Here is a 21,840-nt window from a genome sequence, read left to right as displayed (position 1 = left end):
CTATATTCTTGTACTCCAAAATCACTGCGGATGGTGACTTGCAGCCATGAAATTAAAAAATGCTTGCTCCTTGGAAGAAAAGCAACGACAAACCTAGACAGTGTATTAAAAAGCAGAGACACTACTTTGCTGATAAAGGTCCACATAATCAAAGCTACAGTTTTTCCAGTAGTCATGTATGGATGTGAGAGTTGGACCATAAAGAAAGCTGAGTGCCGAAGAATGGATGCTTTTGAAATGTGCTGGTGGAGAAAACTCTTCAGAGTCCCTTGGACTGCAAGGAGATCAAACCAGTCAATCCTAAAGGAAATCAATCCTGAGTATTCATTGGAGGGTGAAGCTCCAATACTCTGGCCACCTGCTGTGAAGAGTCGACTCATTGGAAAAGACCCTGATGCTGGGAAAGATTGACGGCAGGAGGAAGAGGGGTCAACAGAAGACAATATAGTTGGATAGCATCACTGACTCAATGGATGTGAGTTTGACAGGGAAGCCTGGCGTGCTGCAATCCATGGGGTCAAAATGAGTTGGACATGACTGAGCGACTCAACAACAACAATAACATGGAATCCAGGTTTCTGGCTGTCAGAGAAAGGAGGCAGGCACACTGGGGGTGGGCAGGGGTATTGCTGCAGGAAACCTGTGGGGTTAGATTGGGTTTGGATGTATAATTATGAACTCAAGGTTTCAAGTAGAGATAAATAGATACATAGATAGACTTGGAAATAGAACTAGACACAGAAATACACACACACATACCCCTAGCTCTGTATGCTGGGAGGTCCTAGAAGTATGGCACCCCAGTTTCAGTGGTCACACCTAGCACCCAGATTTTGGTTTCTAAATACCATTCTCCACCAAAAGAAACAAGGCTCCTTCAAGAAATGGCTTATATGTGAAATCTAAAAAGAAATGGTACAAATGAACTTATTTACAAAATGGAAATAGAGCCATAGATGTAGAAAACAATCTTATAGTTACCAGGGGGAGAAAGAAGGAAGGGGTAAACTGGGAGATTGGGATTGACATATACAAACTACTATATATAAACCCAGAGGAATCGGGTGGAGAGGGAGGTGGGAGGGGGGATCGGGATGGGGAATACGTGTAAATCTATGGCTGATTCATATCAATGTATGACAAAAAAATAAATAAATAAATAAATAAATTAAAAATAATAATAATAAATAAAAAATAAAATAAAATAGGTAATTAATAAGGACCTACTGTATAGTATAGGGAACCCTACTGAATACTCTGCAGTGGTTTATATGGAAAAAGAATCTAAAAATGAGTGGATACATGTGTATATGTAAAATGGATTCATTTTGCAGTATAGCAGAAAGTAACACGACATTGTAAGTTAAATACACGCCAATGTGGAAAAAAAAGAAAGAAATGGCTAATTCTAAGACCAAAGTAGGGAGACTACAAGCTGAGCTTATTATTAAGCTAGAGCATCTTATTAAGCTAGAAAGTAAAGAAGAGCTAAAAAAAAAAAAGGTGGTCACACATCAAAAGGACACAGGAACCAGACTGAAGGAGCTCCCAGTGCTCTTTACGGCGAGCATTAAAATAAATACTGGTAACAAATTTAACCCTTGCATAAATACTAATCCATTCATCTAAACTGATATAAATAAACATCAATATATCAGTGGAGGGAAAGAGGATATTTTCCCTTCCAGAGGAAAGCCAACTAATAAATACTGAAAGAATGATAGAAAAATCACCATTTTGTAAGTGTCATACATAGTCATTGATTTGGGTGAGTCATCAATGGATGCTAAAGTAAGTGAGACCTTGATGAGGAACACTTATTCAGATGGTCTCCGTGTACCTCCCCACAAGTCACTTGCTAATTGCAAAAGCGACCAGAGTAATTCTACAGCAAAGGAGCTCAGTGGATGGCACCGCAACCGAGCGGTCAAGTCAACACCCTCACAAAGGTGACAGACAGACACCCTGCGTTTGTGCTGGCAGGATGCACCGAGGCGGAGACAGTATCCCTGCTGAAGCGCACAACCTGCTCCTCAGCCTACACGGACCAACGCGAAGTGAGGCACATTCTATGAATAACTGGCCTGCATTCTTCAGAGATGGTCAAAATAAGGAGAGACCAAGAAAGGTTGAGAAACGGTTTCAGATTAAAGGAGATTAAAGAGACATCACACCTAAATGTAGTGTGTGATCCTGCGCTGAATCCTGGACAGGAAAAAAAAAAAAGGAAGGGAGGGACAGGGTGGGAAAGGAAGGAGACAGGAGAAAGGAAGAGAGGAGGAAGAGAGGGAAAGAAGGAGGGGTGGGGAGAAGGAGAGATACAAACGGCTGTAAGGATTTTGGGGCAACTGAACAAATTTGAATATGAACACAGATTAAATCAGAGCGTAGTACTGATGTTCAATTTCTGATTTGATTTACTGTAGTTTTGAAAAAGAAGGCTCTTGTTCTTAGGAAATATGCACTTCTGGGGATAGGAAGAATTCTCCTGCAATGCAGTAGACCCCAGTTCAATTCCTGGGTCAGGAAGATCCGCTGGAGAAGGGATAGGCTACCCACTCCAGTATTCCTAGGCTTCCCTTGTTGCTCAGCTGGTGAAGAATCTGCCTGCAATGCAGGAGACCTGGGTTCGATCCCTGGGTTGGGAAGATCCCCTGGAGAAGGGAAAGGCTACTCACTCCAGTATTCTGGCCTGGAGAATTGCATGGACTATATAGTCCATGGGGTTGCAAAGAGTTGGACACGACTGAGCGACTTTCACTTCACTTCATTCAGGGATAGGAAAAGGCTTAGGAATAAAGGGAATGTCACTTCTACAACCTCCTCTTAAAGCTGCAGACACGGAGAGAAGGATAAAGCAAAGGGGAGAAAATGCACGCAGTGGAGTCACAGTCATGGGGCATACAGAATCCATACTTACGACCTTTCTGTAAGTTTGAAATTATATCAAAATGAAAAGTTACCCCCAAAGGACCCCCATTCTTTCTAAAATTGACACTAAAAGCCCTAAAACAAATAGAAGCAAACAGGATCTTGTCAGGCTAAGAACCACCCCACCCCCCTGCAGTGGACCTGATGCTAATCACCCTCCCCGAGGGCCCCTCACCCACCAGCCTCATGCCCTCCTGAGCCACACAGCAACACAGGCAACCAATGTTGCGCTCTTGCTTTATCCTCATGTTCCAAAACAGAAAAAAATTATTTTTAAAGGCAGGACTCCTGTGTAAGACAAACTTTGGGTCCAAGACACCAGAATATGGATCACACCCAATTCACCCAGGTTTCACTCTTGCCTGCCCTGGGTTCAGGCCTGAACTCTACACAAAAGAGGTGATGAGTGTCTCCAGCACCTAATAGAGATCTTGGTGCATAGCCATCACTCACCAATGTTTACAAAAGGAAGGAAGAAGGAAAGGCAGGAGGGGAGATGAGGGACGGAGGAAAGGAGGAAGGAAGCGGGGAGACGGCAGGGGAAGGTCCCTGTGGGGAGAAAAGTGACTTGACAATCCCTATTGGATCCTGGCTCAAAGCAGATGGCTCATTGAAATTGGGTAATTTTAAGAGAGTTGAGAAGAGGAATCATTTACAGAGTTGTGGGCAGGGTACGGGAATCTAAAAGACAGAGAGGTCCCCCCGGGCCCAGGGACATCTGGAGGCCCACCCCCACCCCAGAAGAGAGAGGGGAGAGCAGAGGTGGGGGAAGGGCCAGGGCAGGCACAGGAGCTTTAAGGAGGGACGGAGAAATACTCCCTGTCCAACCCCAGCACCACGAGTGAGGACAGACAGGCCCTGGAGGTCAGCCTGCTGGGACACGAGCAGGATGCAGAGTGGATGTGAGCTCGGGTGGCCTCGGCCTGCAACGGCCTGGAGCCAGGCTCAGGTTCCCAGCCAGAGATGGAGGCTGAGTCTCAGCCGTGAAAGCACCAGATGCTAGCCACTATACCAGTGGTCAAGGATAAGAGCCCTGGCCCTTCAGCTTTGCAGAAAAGAATATCCACAAAGACAGAAAGCAGTGAAGCAAGTAAAGTATTTATGAAAGTGAAAGTTGCTCAGTTATGTCCAACTCTTTGTGACTCTATGGACTAGGGTTTGCCAGGCTCCTCTGTCCATGGAATTCTCTAGTCCAGAATACTGGAGTGGGTAGCCATTCTCTTCTACCAGGGATCTTCCCAACCCAGGGATTGAACCCTGGTTTCTTGCATTGCAGGCAGATTCTTAACCAGCTGAGCTACCAGGGAAGCCCCAAGTATTTATAAAGAGGAAAAAAAGTACTGTACATGTAGATAAACACACCGTCAGACTCAGAGGGAGAGTCCATGAGTTGTGCCTCATAATGGCTTGAATTACTTTTATGGGACATTTCTTCTGGTTTCCTTTCGCCAATCATTTTGATTTGCCTGGTTCACAGTCCATATCTGGTATATATCTCAGGATCCTCCCATGGGTCTACACACATCTCTTAGTCATAGATTCTACCAAAAAGGTGTCTGGATAGAGCATCCTTTGACAAAACTGCCCTTTGGCCTCTAAGGAGCCTTTCTGCACATATGTGGTCAGGGAGGTCTCCTGACTTTGAGAATGAGAAATATGTGGTCTGGGGAGGGCCCAGCCTTCTCCCTTAAGTGTCCTGCTATTCTTGTCTTGGAGTGTTGGTCAGTAGGGAATGAATCTCTAATTGCTTTACCCTGGGGCGGGGGTGGGGGGGGGCAGGGGGGTGGTGGGGAGGGCGGGCATCTGCCTCCTGTCTCCCATGCAAAGGTGCAAACATGGCTAGAACTCACACAGTTGCTGGTGTGGACCGATAATCTGGCTGCCTTTGCCCCTGGCCCTGGTAGGCAGTCTCTGAGCCCTGGGATTTCCCAAGTCACAGAGAGTCCTTGTCATTGGAGGCTGCCAGAACCACACCAGAGTTTATGCTCATGAGTCGGCTCCTGGTGGCACACCAGCTGTTTCAGGATGGGGGCTGGTCATACAGGAAAACCCTTGTGACCAGAGGGTTGGGGCTTTGGGCGAGGTGATGCCAGTCTGACCCTCCAGGAGGGGACTGGAGACCTGGTGGCAATTTGGCCGAACTCTTTGCAATGAATGTCAGAATTGCAATGCAAATCTACACCTAAATTCTGAGCAGAAGGGGACAGGAATAATTTTAGCTGACATTTGAATGCTTCCAAGGTACCAGGTGCTTTACTAACAATATAGCACTGAACCTCACGAACAGTCTGCAAGGTAGACCTTTCTGGGCATCCTCACTTTACAGAGAAGGAGGCTGGGTCAAAGACATGGTGATCTGAGATTTGAACCCACGTGGCTCCAGAGCGCTGGAGAAAGGGCCAATGATTTTGTGTCCTCCAGGTGGCGCTAGTGGTAAAGAGCCCGCTTGCCAATGCAGGAGACATAAGAGACAAGAGTTCCAGTCCTGGGTAGGGAAGATTCCCTGGAGGAGGGCATGACAACCCACTCCAGTATCTTGCCTGCAGGATCCTGTGCACGGAGCAGCCTTGCAGGCTACAGTTCACGGGGTTGCAGAGTGGGACGTGACTGAAGCTACTTGGCAAGCACGCATGCAGTACACTGTGGCTGGGGCAGAGGGCGTGTGGGAACTGCTGAAGAGAAAGGGGAAGAACATTCCACAGCGGGAACAGCCCAAGCCTAGCACAACCAGAGCAGAACAAGCAGCTGTGGCTGAAGCACAGGGTTTGTGATTGGGCTGATGGAGTGGTGAGCCGGGGGTGGGGTGGTGGAGGTTCACTGTTTATGTGGATTTAAAAACAGGGGTATTAGGTTAGACATCAAAAGAGGAACTCCAAGAGAAGATGTGTCAAGAAACCCAGCAGCCTGTTCCCCAGGCCTCGTGGTTGGAATAACTTCTCAAATTTTTCATAGGATTCTTCATTCTGAATAGCATAGATGAGACTGTAAACACCATTCAAGAGGTAAAAAGTTTTTAGTTCTCTAAATACCTATACTTAGGATCTGTCATGGTTTGAATGCTGTCCTTCAAAAAGATGCATACACTAGCAACAAAGTCCTCCTGTATAGCACAAGGAACTATATTCAATATCCTGAGATAAACCATGATGGAAAACAATAATAAAAAGAATGTGTATGTATATATATACATATGTATATGTATATGCTCTATAGCAGAGAGGCTATATATATATATATATATATATATAAATAGCCTCTCTGCTGGACAGCAGAAATTAACATTGTAAATCAACAAATGCTTCAATAAAAATTGTTTTTATAACAAATTATTAGTTAATATTTCTTTTATTCCCTCTCGATGTATTACTTTTATTTCTTTTAACTTTTTAATTTTATTGGGATATAGCCAATTAACAATGTTGTGTTAGTTTCAGGTGCAGATGAAGCAATTCAGCCATACATATACATGTATCCATTCTCCCCTAAACTCCCCTCCCATCCAGGCTGCCACATACCATCCGATAAAAAATGTTTTTACAAAGATGTCTCCGCATCCTAAACCACGGAAACTGAGAAGGATATATTGTTGGGAAAAAGGACCTTTGGGGACATGCAGTTAAAGATCTCGAGATGAGCTCATCCTGAATTATCCAGATGGAGCTTAAACTTAGTCACTGAACAAAGACAGACACACAGATGGAAGAGGAGGAGGCAGTGTGACCACAGTGGGGACACTGCAGTCACAGGGCCACAAGTTGAAGAGTGCTGATGGCCACCAGAAGCTGGGACAGAGGGCTGGAGTCTCCCTGAGGGCCTCTGGAAGGAGCACCATCCCACCAGCACCTGGGTTTCCTGCCACTTCTGACAGCAGGAACTGTTGCTTCAAGCCACCTAATTTATGGTCATTTGTTACAGCAGCTACAGGAAACTCATACAGCCCCTGGGATGCTAGGAGAAATGGATTTTCCTGGCACCAAGCGTTGTGTGGGCATTTGCCTTCAAGAAACTAGTGAATAGGGTGCTAGAGATTTCTCATAACAGCATTAACATTTCTCCCTCTCTTCTGGTCCCCCCTGCCCGGCCCTTACATGTGTCCTTCCCTTCCCTCTGAAACAGCTTAAGATCTCAGCTCAAATGTCACATGTGCTAACACCCTAAAGGTGGCTGATCTGACATCCAACCCCAATACCTTTCTCCATCAGAGAGGCTAAAAAAGGATAAATACTAACATCCAATCTCCCTGGTAGCCCTAGTTTTCATGTGACCTAGATCTGCCCACCAGCTCATAAGAGGGAGCTTGGTGATAGTTCCTACTCTTCTGAGTAGGATAGCTAGTTGAGGCTGGTGACATTTTTCCCCCTGTGAGCACAGATGTGATGCCTGGAGCTACAATAGCTATTTTATGACCTTGAGGGAAAAACCCCAAGAGACTTACAAAGACCCTGGCTCTGAATCAGTGTCAGCAGCTACCTACTTCTAGGCTCCTTACTAAGTGAGCAATTAAACCCTCATTTCTTAAAGCCACAGTATGTCACATTTTCTTGATACAATTCCTAACTGATCTATTTCTTCACCAAAGGGGACTTCATAACTACTCAAAACAATGTTGCCCTCTCTAGGCTGCTATAGCTACCACCTGACTCTGATTCATTTCCTTTGTTGCAGGAACTAAAGTTAACTTGTAACTTTACTGTCTCTCAGGCCTCCTCTACCCTACAGCTAGAATATAAGCTCCATGAGAACAAGGACATTCTCTTGTTCACCACCTTATCCCCAAATGCCTAGAACAGTGCTTTTGAAAAAAAATATTCATTCAGTGAATATATGGTTAATATTCAGCCCCAATGGTATGGAAGTGTAGGGCTGGAGAACGGCCTGCTGCCCAGGGCTGACCAGTGCATCGTGGGATATCTCACAGCATCCTTGGCCTCTGTCAGCTGACCGCCAGCAGCACAGCCTCCCCTGCCCTAAGACTATGACAACCCAAAACTCCAGACATCACCCAGTGTCCCCTGGGTGCAGAATCGTCTGGTTAAGAACTGCTGATTCAATAAATAAGCGAGTGAATGAATGGCCTTCTCCAACTGCACACAAAAATGATGTCATATGAAAGATGCTGGCAGATCATAGTATCTCAGGAGAACATGCCACTTAGAAGAGAACCATGCACGTGTGTGCACTCAGTTGCTCAATTGTGTCCAGTTCTTTGCAACCCCATGGACTGTAGCCTGCCCGGCTCCTCTGTCCACAAAATTGTCCAGGCAAGAATACTGGAGTTGTTTGCCATTTCCTACTCCAGGGGATCTTCCCAACCCAGGGACTGAACCCACATCTCTTACATCTTTTGTATTAGCAAGAAGATTCTCTACCACTGCACCACATGGGTGTCAGAAGAAAACCATGTATCACCAAGTGAATCAAAGGATATAATGGTCAGTGAGCCAGTACCTTTGCTTATTTGTCCTTGGACATAATTTGAGATGGGATGTGATATGATTTCAGGATGGAAAAGGGTCACATTTTTCTCTCTTCCACCTGTAATGGAAGCTTAGAATTCCACAGATTTGCCAAGGTTGTTCTGCTTAGAATGTGTCTCCAACTCTCTCAGTCGATGCTCTGAGAGTTCTAAGATAATTCCAGTTAAAACCTCAAATCCCTCACTAAAGCTGCACTGCTCTAATTCTAAGGAAATTTCCACAGATGGAGACGGAAATAAATACACGCTCCTGGCCAGGTCTGATTCTCACCACACGACTCATTAAATCAATTAAATCACTTGCTTGGCAGGATTATTTATGGAAATAAGAAATCATTTTCTATCAGCAAGTTGGAGGGTGGCTAAACACCATCTCCAAATTGGCGGGCTGAGTTGAGCTCATAGGCACATCATTTGGATGAACCCAACCTTACATTTCTCAAAGCATCTTTAAGGTTCCCAAGTACTTTCAAATCTATCCAGGATACCTCATCTCCTGTAACAGCCTTGCAGTGGCTCCTTTGGCAGGTGGGAGATGGAAGAATAAGGTGGTTCAAAGGTTTGGCCAAGTTGCCAACTGAACAAGAACCACAACTTGAGAGTTTTAACAGTCCATCCTATGCCAGGGGTCAAATGAGAGACAGGCGAAAGAAGCAGGCTGGTAGGTGCTATGGAAATTTAAAGAATTGCTGCTTCCCTGTGCAAGCTGATTGTGGTCACACCGAAAGCACAAGAATGTTGCCAGAGCCTCTGATTTTTTCAAGAAAATTGTCAGAAATCTAGAATGTTGCCCATGACTTCAAAATTGAAAACACACTATGTTTACAGACCTTATCAGTGCACTTAGATCAAAGCTTTGTGGTCCTCACTCTTTTCCTTCCCACACACCTTCATTCCTTTAGAGGAAGTTTTGAGTCATTTCCTTCTTCTCACTTAGGGATTTGTTCAGCTCTCAGATACACAAGTCTCCAAGGAATAAGCAGTCTATTTCAGAAAGAACCATGAGAATCCTCAAAGAAAGAGTTACCACTTGGGAATCCAAGAATTCCCAAGAATGCCTGCTCCTGATCTTTAGAGAGAAATGTAATAAGGGCTAAATTGTTAGAACAGTCACACAACTGCTCTCTGTTCATGAAAGTATAAGAATTGCTGTCAGCAGAGAAGGTGGTACTCAGCCCAGCAAAACCCATCCCATCCTAGGAGCTGGGTGCCACCTAGATGTCACCCCATTGACCTGGAACAGGCATTCCTCTCTCTGTCTCAGGCACAAAGAGACCAAAAGTCCATTTGGTGAAGCCCTGGATGAGTGATCCAACATCCCAAACCAAACTGCAAGTCAGAACAAAGGGGCAGAGCGGAACTTGTCATCACCATCCTATGAACCAGTTCCCAGTGGCTCATCATTTCACTGGCTGGCAAAGCTGGTGGACCACTGAGGTTTGGAAGGAAAACACAGGTAGTCTTGTACATAAAGCACATGAGTCGACATAAGTCTAACTTCCAGCCAGAAGGAAAGTGACTGTGCAAAAATTGAAGAGAGCTTTCTTCAGGATGACATTACCACACAAAGCATGGGTTCCACACAGGGGACAGAGTCAGGGCGGATGGAGGAGACACCTGTGCCCCCTTGGGCACTGGATCTGATCAGTCAAGAGTGAGACTGGTGTGTCCCTAAGGCCATCACACCCAACTCTAACATTTACTTGGTGTTACTTACTCCAGTAACTTGTTTCTGAATTAGGAGAATTTACAGCATAACATTGACCACCTTAACCATTTTCAAGTGTTCAACATTGGGACATTCATAATCGCACACAAACACCACCACCATCTACTTCTGAAAGCTTCCCATCACGCCCAGCAGCAGTTCCACCCCCACTAACAGCCACTCCCCATTCTCTCACCCTCAGCCCCTGACGTCCATTCATCTGCTTTCTGCCTCTATGGACTTGCCAATTCTAAAGGTTTCATTTATTTTTTTATTACAGTATTGCTGATCTACAATGTTGTGCTCATTTCTGCCATACAGCCAATTGATTCAGTTATACACATATACACATTCTTATTTTATATTCTTTTCCATTATGGTTTATCCCAGAAGACTGAATACAGTTCCCTGTGCTATACAGTAGGATCTTATTGTTTATCCATTTTATATATACTAGTTTGCATCTGCTAACCCCAAACTCCCACTCCATTCCTCGCCTCCCCCCTGCTTCCCCTTGGCCACCACAAGTCTGTTTTCTATGTCTGTAAGTCTCTTCCTATTTTGTAGATGGGTTCATTTGTGCCATATGTTAGGTTCCATATATAAGTGATATCACATGGTATTTGTCTTTATCTGATTTACTTCACTCAGTATGATAATCTCTAATTGCATCCATTTTGCTGCAAAGAACAGTTTTTCTTTTTCATGACTGAGTAGTATTCCACTGTATATATGTTCCACCTCTTCTTTATCTCTTCCTCTGTCCGTGGGCATTTCCATGTCTTGGCTATTGTGCACAGTGCTGCTATGAATACAGAGGTGCATGTATCTTTTTGAATTACAGCTGTTGTGTGGGTATATGCCCAGGAGTGAGATTACTGGATCATATGGCAACTCTTGTTTTTAGTTTTTTAGAAACTCCCTCCTCTACGTAGAAAACCCTAAAGACTCTACCAGAAAATTACTAGAACTAATCAATGAATATAGTAAAGTTGCAGGATATAAAATTAACACACAGAAATCCCTTGCATTCCTATATACTAACAATGAAAAAACAGAAAGAGAAATTAAGGAAACAATACCACTCACCATTGCAACAAAAAGAATAAAATACTTAGGAGTATATCTACCTAAAGAAACAAAAGACCTATACATAGAAAACTATAAAACACTGATGAAAGAAATCAAAGAGGACACAAATAGATAGAGAAATATACCATGTTCATGGATTGGGAGAATCAATATTGTGAAAATGAGTATACTACCCAAAGCAATCTATAGATTCAATGCAATCCCTATCAAGCTACCAATGGTATTCTTCACAGAACTAGAACAAATAATTTCACAATTTGTATGGAAATACAAAAAACCTCGAATTGCCAAAGCAATCTTGAGAAAGAAGAATGGAACTGGAGGAAACAAACTGCCTGACTTCAGACTATACTACAAAGCCACAGTCATCAAGACAGTATGGTACTGGCACAAAGACAGAAATATAGACCAATGGAACAGAATAGAAAGCCCAGAGATAAATCCACGAACCTATGGACACCTTATCTTGACAAAGGAGGCAAGGATATACAATGGAAAAAAGACAACCTCTTTAACAAGTGGTGCTGGGAAAACTGGTCAACCACTTGTAAAAGAATGAAACTAGAACACTTTCTAACACCATACACAAAAATAAACTCAAAATGGATTAAAGATCTAAATGTAAGACCAGAAACTATAAAACTCCTAGAGGAGAACATAGGCAAAACACTCACCGACATAAATCACAGCAAGATCCTCTATGACCCACCTCCCAGAATATTGGAAATAACAGCAAAAATAAACAAATGGGATCTAAGTAAACTTAAAAGCTTTTGCACAACAAAGGACACTATAAGCAAGGTGAAAAGACAGCCTTCAGAATGGGAGAAAATAATAGCAAACGAAGCAAGACAAAGGATTAATCTCAAAAATATACAAGCAACTCCTGCAGCTCAATTCCAGAAAAATAAATGACCCAATCAAAAAATGGGCCAAAGAACTAAACAGACATTTCTCCAAAGAAGACATACAGATGGCTAACAAACACATGAAAAGATGCTCAACATCACTCATTATCAGAGAAATGCAAATCAAAACCACAATGAGGTACCATTACACGCCAGTCAGGATGGCTGCTATCCAAAACTCTACAAGCAATAAATGCTGGAGAGGGTGTGGAGAAAAGGGAACCCTCTTACACTGTTGGTGGGAATGCAAACTAGTACAGCCACTATGGAGAACAGTGTGGAGATTCCTTTAAAAAAGTGGAAATAGTACTGCCATATGACCCAGCAATCCCACTCCTGAGCATACACACCGAGGAAACCAGAACTGAAACAGACACGTGTACCCCAATGTTCATCGCAGCACTGTTTATAATAGCCAGGACATGGAAGCAACCTAGATGCTCATCAGCAGACAAATGGATAAGGAAGCTATGGTACATATACACGATGGAATATTACTCAGCCGTTAAAAAGAATTCATTTGAATCAGTTCTAATGAGATGGATAAAACTGGAGCCCATTATACAGAGTGAAGTAAGCCAGAAAGATAAAGACCAATACAGTACACTAACACATATATATGGAATTTAGAAAGATGGTAACGATAACCCTATATGCAAGACAGAAAAAGAGACACAGATGTATAGAACAGACTTTTAGACTCTATGGGGGAAGGTGAGGGTGGGATGACCTGAGAGAATAGCATCGAAACATGTATATTATCAAGTGTGAAACAGATCGCCAGTCCAGGTTGGATGCATGAGACAAGTGCTCAGGGCTGGTGCACTGGGATGACCCAGAGGGATGGGATGGGGAGGGAGGTGGGAGGAGGGTTCAGGATGGGGAACACATGTAAATCCATGGCTGATTCATGTCAATGTATGGCAAAAACCACTAAAATATTGTAATTAGCCTCCAACTAATAAAAATAAATGAAAAAAAAAGCAGCAGTATTTAGCTGATTCTGTTATTTATGTACCAAGGCTAAATTTGTTGGGCTTCCAAACAAATTGGGCTTACAAGCGCACTCTCTGAATGGAACTTGTTCATACGCAGGAGACTTCCTATAGGAGAGAAGTCTGCAACTCAGAAAAGGGCCTAATCTGGCCATACTGCTACCCTGATACTGTATGTCTAGCCTCCAGAACTGTGAGAAGTAAATTTCTGTTGTTCACAAGCAAAAAAAAAAAAAAAAAGAAGAAGAAGAAGAAACTCCCTACTGTTTTCCATAGTGGCTACACCAACTTATGTTCCCACCAACAGCGTAGGAGGATTCCCTTTTCTCCACACCCTTTCTGGCATTTGTTATTTGTAGACTTTTTAATGATGGCCATTCTGACTGGTGTGGTGGTTCCTCATTGTACTTTCAATTTGCATCTCTCTCATAACTGAGGCTGTCGAGCATCTTTTCATGTGCCTACTGGCCATCTGTGTGTCTTCTTCAGAGACACAGATATTTCATTTAAATGGAACCATAGGATACATGGCCTTTTGTATCTGGTTTCTTTCACTCAGGTAGCATTTCTAGGGTTCATCCCTGTTATAGCACCTGGCAGCGTTTCCGTCATTTTCATGGTTGAGTAATACTCCACTGTGTGGATGAACAACATTTTGTTTGTCCTTTCACATACTGATGGGCGTGTAGTAGAATTTTTACAAAATGTTCTCATTCACTCATTTTTTTTTTATTATTTTTTTTTCCAGTGGGTTTTGTCATACATTGATATGAATCAGCCATGGATTTACATGTATTCCCCATCCCGATCCCCCCTCCCACCTCCCTCTCCACCCGATTCCTCTGGGTCTTCCCAGTGCACCAGGCCGGAGCACTTGTCTCATGCATCCCACCTGGGCTGGTGATCTGTTTCACCATAGATAGTATACATGCTGTTCTTTTGAAATATCCCACCCTCACATTCTCCCACAAAGTTCAAAAGTCTGTTCTGTATTTCTGTGTCTCTTTTTCTGTTTTGCATATAGGGTTATCGTTATCACCTTTCTAAATTCCATATATATGTGTTAGTATGCTGTAATGTTCTTTATCTTTCTGGCTTACTTCACTCTGTATAATGGGCTCCAGCTTCATCCATCTCATTAGGACTGGTTCAAATGAATTCTTTTTAATGGCTGAGTAATATTCCATGGTGTATATGTACCACAGCTTCCTTATCCATTCATCTGCTGATGGCATCTAGGTTGCTTCCATGTCCTGGCTATTATAAACAGTGCTGCGATGAACATTGGGGTGCACGTGTCTCTTTCAGATCTGGTTTCCTCAGTGTGTATGCCCAGAAGTGGGATTGCTGGGTCATATGGCAGTTCTATTTCCAGTTTTAAAAATATGGAACGCTTCACGAATTTGCGTGTCATCCTTGCGCAGGGGCCATGCTAATCTTCTCTGTATCGTTCCAATTTTAGTATATGTGCTGCCGAAGCGAGCACTCATTCACTCATTTTTATAAATTGAGATTATATACCCATTTTAGAGATTTTATAGAAAAGAAGCAAAGTTCTTGGAGAATAGACTACTGGTCCAAAGACACAAACTGTAAGGGGCAGAGTCAGGGGTGGAACCCAAGTCTTCCTGAAACACTGTCCAGGTGATGCCCAAATAGTTATATAAAGGACAAACCTCATACCCTGTGCTACTTACAGGTAGATTTGACCCGGTAGGGACCATCGGCTCTTTCTGGTTTCCTGTAGACAGACGACACCCCATGCTGCTCCCTCTACCCTCGTCCCCATCAGCAGGGTGCCTACCAGCTGGGCTGAGCTCCCAGCCCTCTGTCTGCTTGTCCTCAGTTCTGTGCCTGGATCCAGAGGCTGCAGTGTCCCCTACCTCCAGTGACATGCTGTCCACAGAGCCCATGGCCTTGCCCAGATGAGGGAGGAAACTTCTTCCCCATGGCCTGGCCTCTACTTGGCCCTGCCACCTCCCCAGGCCTCCTCCCCTCTCCCCTCCTCACTCACCAAGTTCTGGACACCTACACGATCCTCTGCAGACACTTCCCTCTGAGAGTTGTATCTGTTGGATTGATATTAGTTACAGATCACAGAAAACCTGTGCCCACAGATCTATCGGAATAAAATGCTGGTTCAGAGGCTCTTCTCCCCTCAGATCCTGACAGCAGACAAATCTGGGATCAGGCAGACCTGGGATAAAACACTCTCTCATCTATGACCTGATCTTGCCCCACTTCATCCCACTTCCCATGTCCAGCATCTTCTTTTCCCGAAAAAGGAAAACCCTTCCTGCTAGACCTGAGATGCCTACAGGCTGATTCTCAGAGGCCCCCGATTGCAGCGGTCACTTGCTGTTCCCCTGCCCAGAATCCTCTCGAATAACACCTCTCCTTACAAGATCCAGGTGTCTTTCTTATTAGATGCTCATCTAAAACTCCTGTGTCACTTGGATCAAGAGAGTTGCTTAAGAACAAGCCCTGCTTCTCATCCTCTTCATTTGCTAAGTGAACGGTGCACACAGTACACCTCCTATGGACTGGTTCAGAGCCCAGGACACTGAAACGGTTGCACAAACAAGATCCGTGAGGCCATGGTCTCCTTCATCCACATCCAAATGCACACAGGGGCCCTGGGTGTGCAGTCACGTTGCTACACTGGACCCACAGGCTGATTTCTGCACTTAAATCACTGCTGAGGTTAAACGCGATGGCTGTGCCAGAAGCGGGTCCGAGTCTGAGGCTAAGATGAGGATCTGATGATGAAGCACATCACTGGCACAGCCGCGCTGGGCACGAGCCCACGGCACCCACGGCCTGGCCTGGAGCCCGCAGGTCTGCACATCAGTGGGGGCGTCCAAAGCTGTCAGGAGCCGGGCAGCATCTTCCAACACCACTCGGCAGCCCGAGCGGCCCTGCCAGCTGGCCAGATGCCACGGGAGGGGCCTCGGCAGGCAGGGGCTGGGGAACCAGATGGCTCTGGTGACTTGGAGGAGCAAGGGTGTGAACTGGAAATGGTGGCGGCAAGAGGGGGGTGCCCAGGAGGAAGCAGGTACAGCAGGCAGAGATGAGCAGGAGGGACGGGCTACAATTTCCATGAGGCTGCTGGTTTATAGGTAACCATCTGACACACCCCCAGCTGTGATCCCAGATGAGGCCTGTATCCTGGATGACACAGTGATAGACTGCTTCCAGGTGAAATTGTCATGGACAAAGGTGTGTTTTCCTTTTTGCTAAGTCCTTAATGTTCTCACCTTTTTAAAAATGAAAATTTTATTTTCAAGCTAAAAATCATCCTAACACACATGTACATGTCATACTCTCTATGCATTTCAGTTTGTGGTTTCTTTCCTGAACTAAAGGAAAAGTAAAGGAAGAAAGAATATGGGATTTAAAGGTGACTATGGTGTATCCAGTCCATGTGGTTTTCCGGCTTTTATTTTACCAGATGTTTGTCTCTTTTTAAAAGCTCCCAGGTGACTGAACTTTGGCCCAAAGAGGCAAATAGGAAATAATAGCAGTAATTTCTAAATGTGGCACAATTTAAGCAAAATGGAAAGGTAAGAAAGAAAAGAGTTAAAAACTAAGAAACTCCTGTCATTCAGAGTATGAGATGTCCAACATTTTCTGCCCATATTCCCATGTGGAAACAAATATGGACCTTACTGAGAAGTGTATTGACTGCCTAGTTTAATTCATTGATGGGAATATTTATTGAACGTCTAGCATGCTTTGGGCTCACGCTTCAGAGAGACAGAGTCCCCACAGCATGATAGACATCAACAATTAGGCCCCCAACCTGTGCCAAGGAATGAATTAAAACTGCACTCAAAGTAAAGAGTGATTTTAGAAAACTGCACCACAAGACCCAATGGAATGAACCCAAAGACCCATGCAATCTCAGCCCGCAGATTAGATCAACTCTTCAACCTAATACATACTGAGGGAAGGAGGGACATGCCATAGCCGTTATTAGACATCTTATATTCCCATCAGGCTTTGCTGCCAATCCAGACTTGGCTCCTAGATCCTAGCCTGGTACAGGCCATTAATCCTGCCTGGAACTTACACCAGATCCCTAATCACCTTGCCTGTTGGGTTCACAGCACAACCAGGCAACCCCTTAATTCATCAATCATGTCATGGTACTCACGCGGGGGGCGGGGGTTCCACCCACACAACAGAACCGGCGGTGGTAACCAGGGTGATCTAAAAGGCCCGACTACACCGTTTCCTCCTATACCCTTCTCTCCACCTCCCAGCCTCACTGGCCTTCTCATTCTTCCAACACATCAAGTTGGTCCTGCTAGCTGGGAGCACATGGAACATTCTAGAACACTCTGGAACACTCTCTCCCAGGACGCTACTCTCTATTCAGAGCTTCCCATCTAAGAAGCCTCAACCGGCCCATGCAGGCCACGCTCCCTCAAGTCCCTGTCTTCATAGCACCTGTCACAACCTGGACCAATCCGAGTCTGGCCCCAGGAGGAGCCTGGGACACGCTTAGGGGAAAGACAACGCATGTCCCTCCTGCAGAGTGGCCGGGTGTCTGAGAAACCACGACCTCTGCTGGAAACTCCAGAGGAAGACAAAAAAAAAAGGTTGCGTTTTTCCTTCCGGAAGGATGTGATCTCCCAGGTCAGGAGTGCAGGGGCGGGGCCACCTCTGCTAAGACTCACAGCTCCTTAGGAGATGCCATGAAGAATGCCATGGCCCACGGGGAAGCGGGTCACAGGGATGACTCTCTCCCGAATGGGATGCTCTGGAAATCACACGCGGCCCACCCGACGGAAGAGAAGACAATTAGCAGGGGTGTATTTGTTGTCGGGGGGCGGGGGAGAGGAGAGGGGAGGTGTAAATGGACTTTTCTTTCCTCAGGAGGTCAACTCTTCAGACTCTCCGCTGCCTCCTCTCCTCCGGAGGGCAGATTAAGTATAAAAGGAGAGATCGACAGCGCCCCCTGGAGGCAGGGCCCACGCGGCCGTGGCATCCTTGCTCTCTCACAGTTAACTCCACACCGGTCCGTGATTCTCAGTCTGTTGACGAGGTAACTGACTGAGCAGGCTTCCCACAGAGATGCTGGAGACGTGAAGGGAAGCGGGCTCCAGGCTTCCACGGCTTCCACGCGCAGAGCGGCCTCCCCCAAGCAGAGCCCCTGCATCTTTCCCTCGGACCTGCCTCCCACCCATCCTTCGCTAAAAGGCCAGGAAGCGGGCAGCTGCCCCAGGCTCCTTTTGTCTATGAAGCTGTGCTCTGTGGGACCCACCCCAGCTCTCAGGAGAGAAAAACAACACAGCCGGTGCCGCACAGACGTGGTAGAAAATGATTTTAAGTAGCAATTTGCTGGAAATTAAAGGCTTCTGAATGGCGTGAACGGTGCTTCGTGCACTGTGACCCCGCGGGTGGCTGCAGGCGAGTCTGGGAAGCCGCCGATAAAGGCTTCCTGGGTGAGCGGGAGCTTGTCATTATCTGAGAGATGTGGTCTGTGGGCGCCTCGAGGGGTCCAGGAGGTCGGTACTGGATACTGCCACGATGCCAAAGGAGGCTCTATTTGTTGATGACTGCGCCAAAAGAAGCAAGCCTGCCATCTTAGCAGACATCCACCAGCGAGAGGGGGGTTCGATGGGCCGTTGGCTGGGCTGATGATGGATGGCTGGATTTGCCAGCAAAGGCAGCTTCTGTGGAGGATCCTCCAGACTGGGAAACAAGAGGAGTAGTTTTTATTCCTGCCTCTGGAAGAAACCCTCAGGGTTCCCAGGACAGCGGAGGAAATAATCAAGTTCGTAGCTGGAAGCCTTACATCCACGGCCCTGTGGGAAGGTGGAAAGGGGGAGAGAGAGAGTGCCCGACCAAGCGCAATTTGGACAACACCCTCGCCTGGACCTGAGCAGTCCAAGTCCCGCTGGACCCACGCAGGTCCAGCTCGCACCTGCCACACAAACCCACATCTTCTTGGAGTGTCCTTTCTAAGCCCTTTCCCGCCTGCTCCCTTGCCTCCTGCTGCTGGTTTATAATGGAGCCTCTTCATTACCTGGTGTTAAGCAGCGAAGAGTGAAGAATGATTTGATGAGTTCTTTGTTTTTTTAAAAAAATTTATTAAAGTTTCATTAAAAACCATTAAAGACTCCCCGTCCTGATGCACAGAAATAAATCTCACCAAGACCCTGGAGGTCTCCTTCCAGGTGCGGTCCCCCTTCCCAAGGGCGGCCCTCTCTCCTCTCGTGATCCCAGCCCCACCCGTTCCCCATCTTGCCCCAGGACAGCCAAGCATGAGGTTCTAGAAAGGGGTTGCTCAAGCGTCAAGCCATGACCGATCGGATTGTGGAGTCAGTTAAGTAAGTAGGTCTTAACACCATTTTTTAAAATAGAATGGGATAGGATGGGGTGAAACGGAAGATAAATACTGACAAGTTAGGAACTGTTATCTTCTCCATTTTATAGACAAGGAAACTGAGAGGGAGGCTCACTCCATGAGCACATAGCTAAGACATGACTTACATAGGGAACTATCCCCCATTACCTTCAGGCTGGCCCCCATATTTTTATTATAACACTTCTCTGAAACACTTCTGACTGCCCTTCTCCCTGTGAGCCTCATGTGATATGACTGTATACAGCAATCATCATGTAGCAAGTTGACTGACTGAATGAATTAATGAAATGTGAAGAAACATGCAGAGGGTTATCTCTAAACTTGTCTTTCCACTTCATCTTGAAGCTCTGATCTTAAAACAATCAGCAATGACAGAAGCTTGCATCCTGAGGGGACTCAGGTAATTATACCTTTTCATCCACACCTGAGAGGGCAGCTTAAAGATGAAATCACCCAAGAATAACACCTTTTAAAAATGCCCTTCCTAGAACTTTCTTTTTTAACTCTTTATTTTATATTGGAACATAGCTGAGTAACAATGCTGCGCTAGGTACAGCAAAGGGACTCAGCCATACATACACATGCATCCATTTTTCTCTAAATTCCCCTCCCATCCAGGCTGCCACATAAAATTGAGCAGTTCCCTGTGCTATACAGTAGGTCCTTGTTGGTTATCCATTTTAAATACAGCAGTGTGTACATGTCGATCCCAAACTCCCTTCCCCTCATAGTTCCTACAGGTAACCAAAAAGAATTTTGTTTTTAAAGATAATTTAGGCAATCAGGAAAAGTCTGAGTACACACACACACACACACACATCCAATTCTAGCATTATGACAACCTAGGAAAGAAAGAATCACCCCAGTGAAATTAGGTCAACCACAAACAATGATAGCTATTTATCATATGTGTTTTCCTTTAAAAATAGTGAACCTCAACACCAATGAAACTCAAGGACTATGTGAAGAATCTCACTCATAAGTCAACCATGAGAGAGGCTCAGGGACCAGATAATACATGTGCACTGGGTGAGGAGAGCAGGTGTTTTGAAGATCACTGGTCTATCTAGTATGCACTTACAGAACTTTCTTTTTCACAGAACTCAAGTTTTATTGGAGGTGGTCACACCCCAGGGAAATACTATTATTTCCCAGCTTCTGGTACAGTTTGGAGTGGGTCCCTGGCCAATGAAATATAAGCAGAAGTCACTGAATGGTGCCCCCAAGAGCATGCATTAAAGGGGGATGCTTCCACTATCACTCACTTTTTCTCACCCTGCATCCATTTCCCCTTCTTTCTGTCTGGAATGTAGATGTACTGGCTGGAGCTCCAGCTGCCATCCTGAGAGCATCAAGATGAGGGTCACTGTCATCAGGACGACGGAGCAGCAACCTAGGACCCTGGGTCCCCAGTGATTCTGTGAAACCAACCCCCTCGGAAGCTCCGGACTTCCTACAACTGAAATTTTTAGGCCACAGGAATACAAAGCTTTATCTTATTTGAGGCACTGCATTTTCTTTAACATGCAGCTGAGCATAATCCTGAATGATGGATCTAGGACACCCATGCACCAGAGGGCCGTTCCATGCCACACAGACTATAATCCTCAAGCAAGATTCTCCTCCAGAAGAGCAACCTGGACAGTCCTGCCCACTGACCAGATGAGGAAGCCAGAATTCCTGACTCAGCTCTCTCCCATCGTTCAGCCAGTTACCACATGCGCCAAGTCGGCCTCCTATTAACTCTCCAATCCATTCACTTCCCTCCATCCCACGACCCTCATCCGGGCCACCAATGTCTCTCTCCTGGATCACAAAAACTGCCTGCTCACTGGTCTTTCTTCTAGCGGAAAAGTGAAAGTGAAAGTCACTCAGTCGTGTCCGACTCTTTGCAACCCCACGGACTGGAGCCCACCAGGCTCCTCTGTCCATGGGATTCTCCAGGCAAGAGTACTGGAGTGAGTGGCTATTCCCTTCTCCAGGGGGTCTTCCCAACCCATGGATGGAACGCAGGTCTCCCACATTGCAGGCGGATTCTTTACTATCTGAGCCACCAGGGAAGCTTCCTCTAGCCAAGGCTTCCTTTAACTCATATTCCACTGAGGAGGCAGAACCATCTTTGGAAAATGGACATTGGATTGTGTCACCCTTTTACTTAAAGGACTTCAGAATCTGCCCCTTACCTTAAGGATAAAGTCCACGGTCCTGACTGTGGCTTGCAATCCAGTCCTGCCTCATTTCCAGGGTTTTCCTCATCATGTGGGTTTTCCAGCCTCCTCTTGTACTGGTCCCTCTGCCTGGGACCCTCTACCCCTCTTCTCCCTGGTAGTGAACCCTACACACCCCTCACATCT

The 21,840-nt window shown here is 45.6% G+C and overlaps 1 protein-coding gene and 1 non-coding gene across 2 annotated transcripts in view; both read right to left on the bottom strand.

Moving 5' to 3' along the window:
• RIMBP2 (RIMS binding protein 2) overlaps positions 1-21,840 on the bottom strand; it is a 295,906-nt gene that overhangs the window by 250,199 nt on the left and 23,867 nt on the right. The window lies entirely within an intron of this gene.
• LOC122424833 lies at positions 14,490-14,596 on the bottom strand. Its single transcript, XR_006264571.1, has one exon. It is a non-coding gene; the product is annotated as a U6 spliceosomal RNA (small nuclear RNA).

The sequence above is a fragment of the Cervus canadensis genome, chromosome 1 (genome assembly GCF_019320065.1).
Source record: "Cervus canadensis isolate Bull #8, Minnesota chromosome 1, ASM1932006v1, whole genome shotgun sequence".
NCBI classification, from domain to species: Eukaryota; Metazoa; Chordata; class Mammalia; order Artiodactyla; family Cervidae; genus Cervus; species Cervus canadensis.
This window is presented reverse-complemented; position numbering and strand designations above follow the sequence as displayed.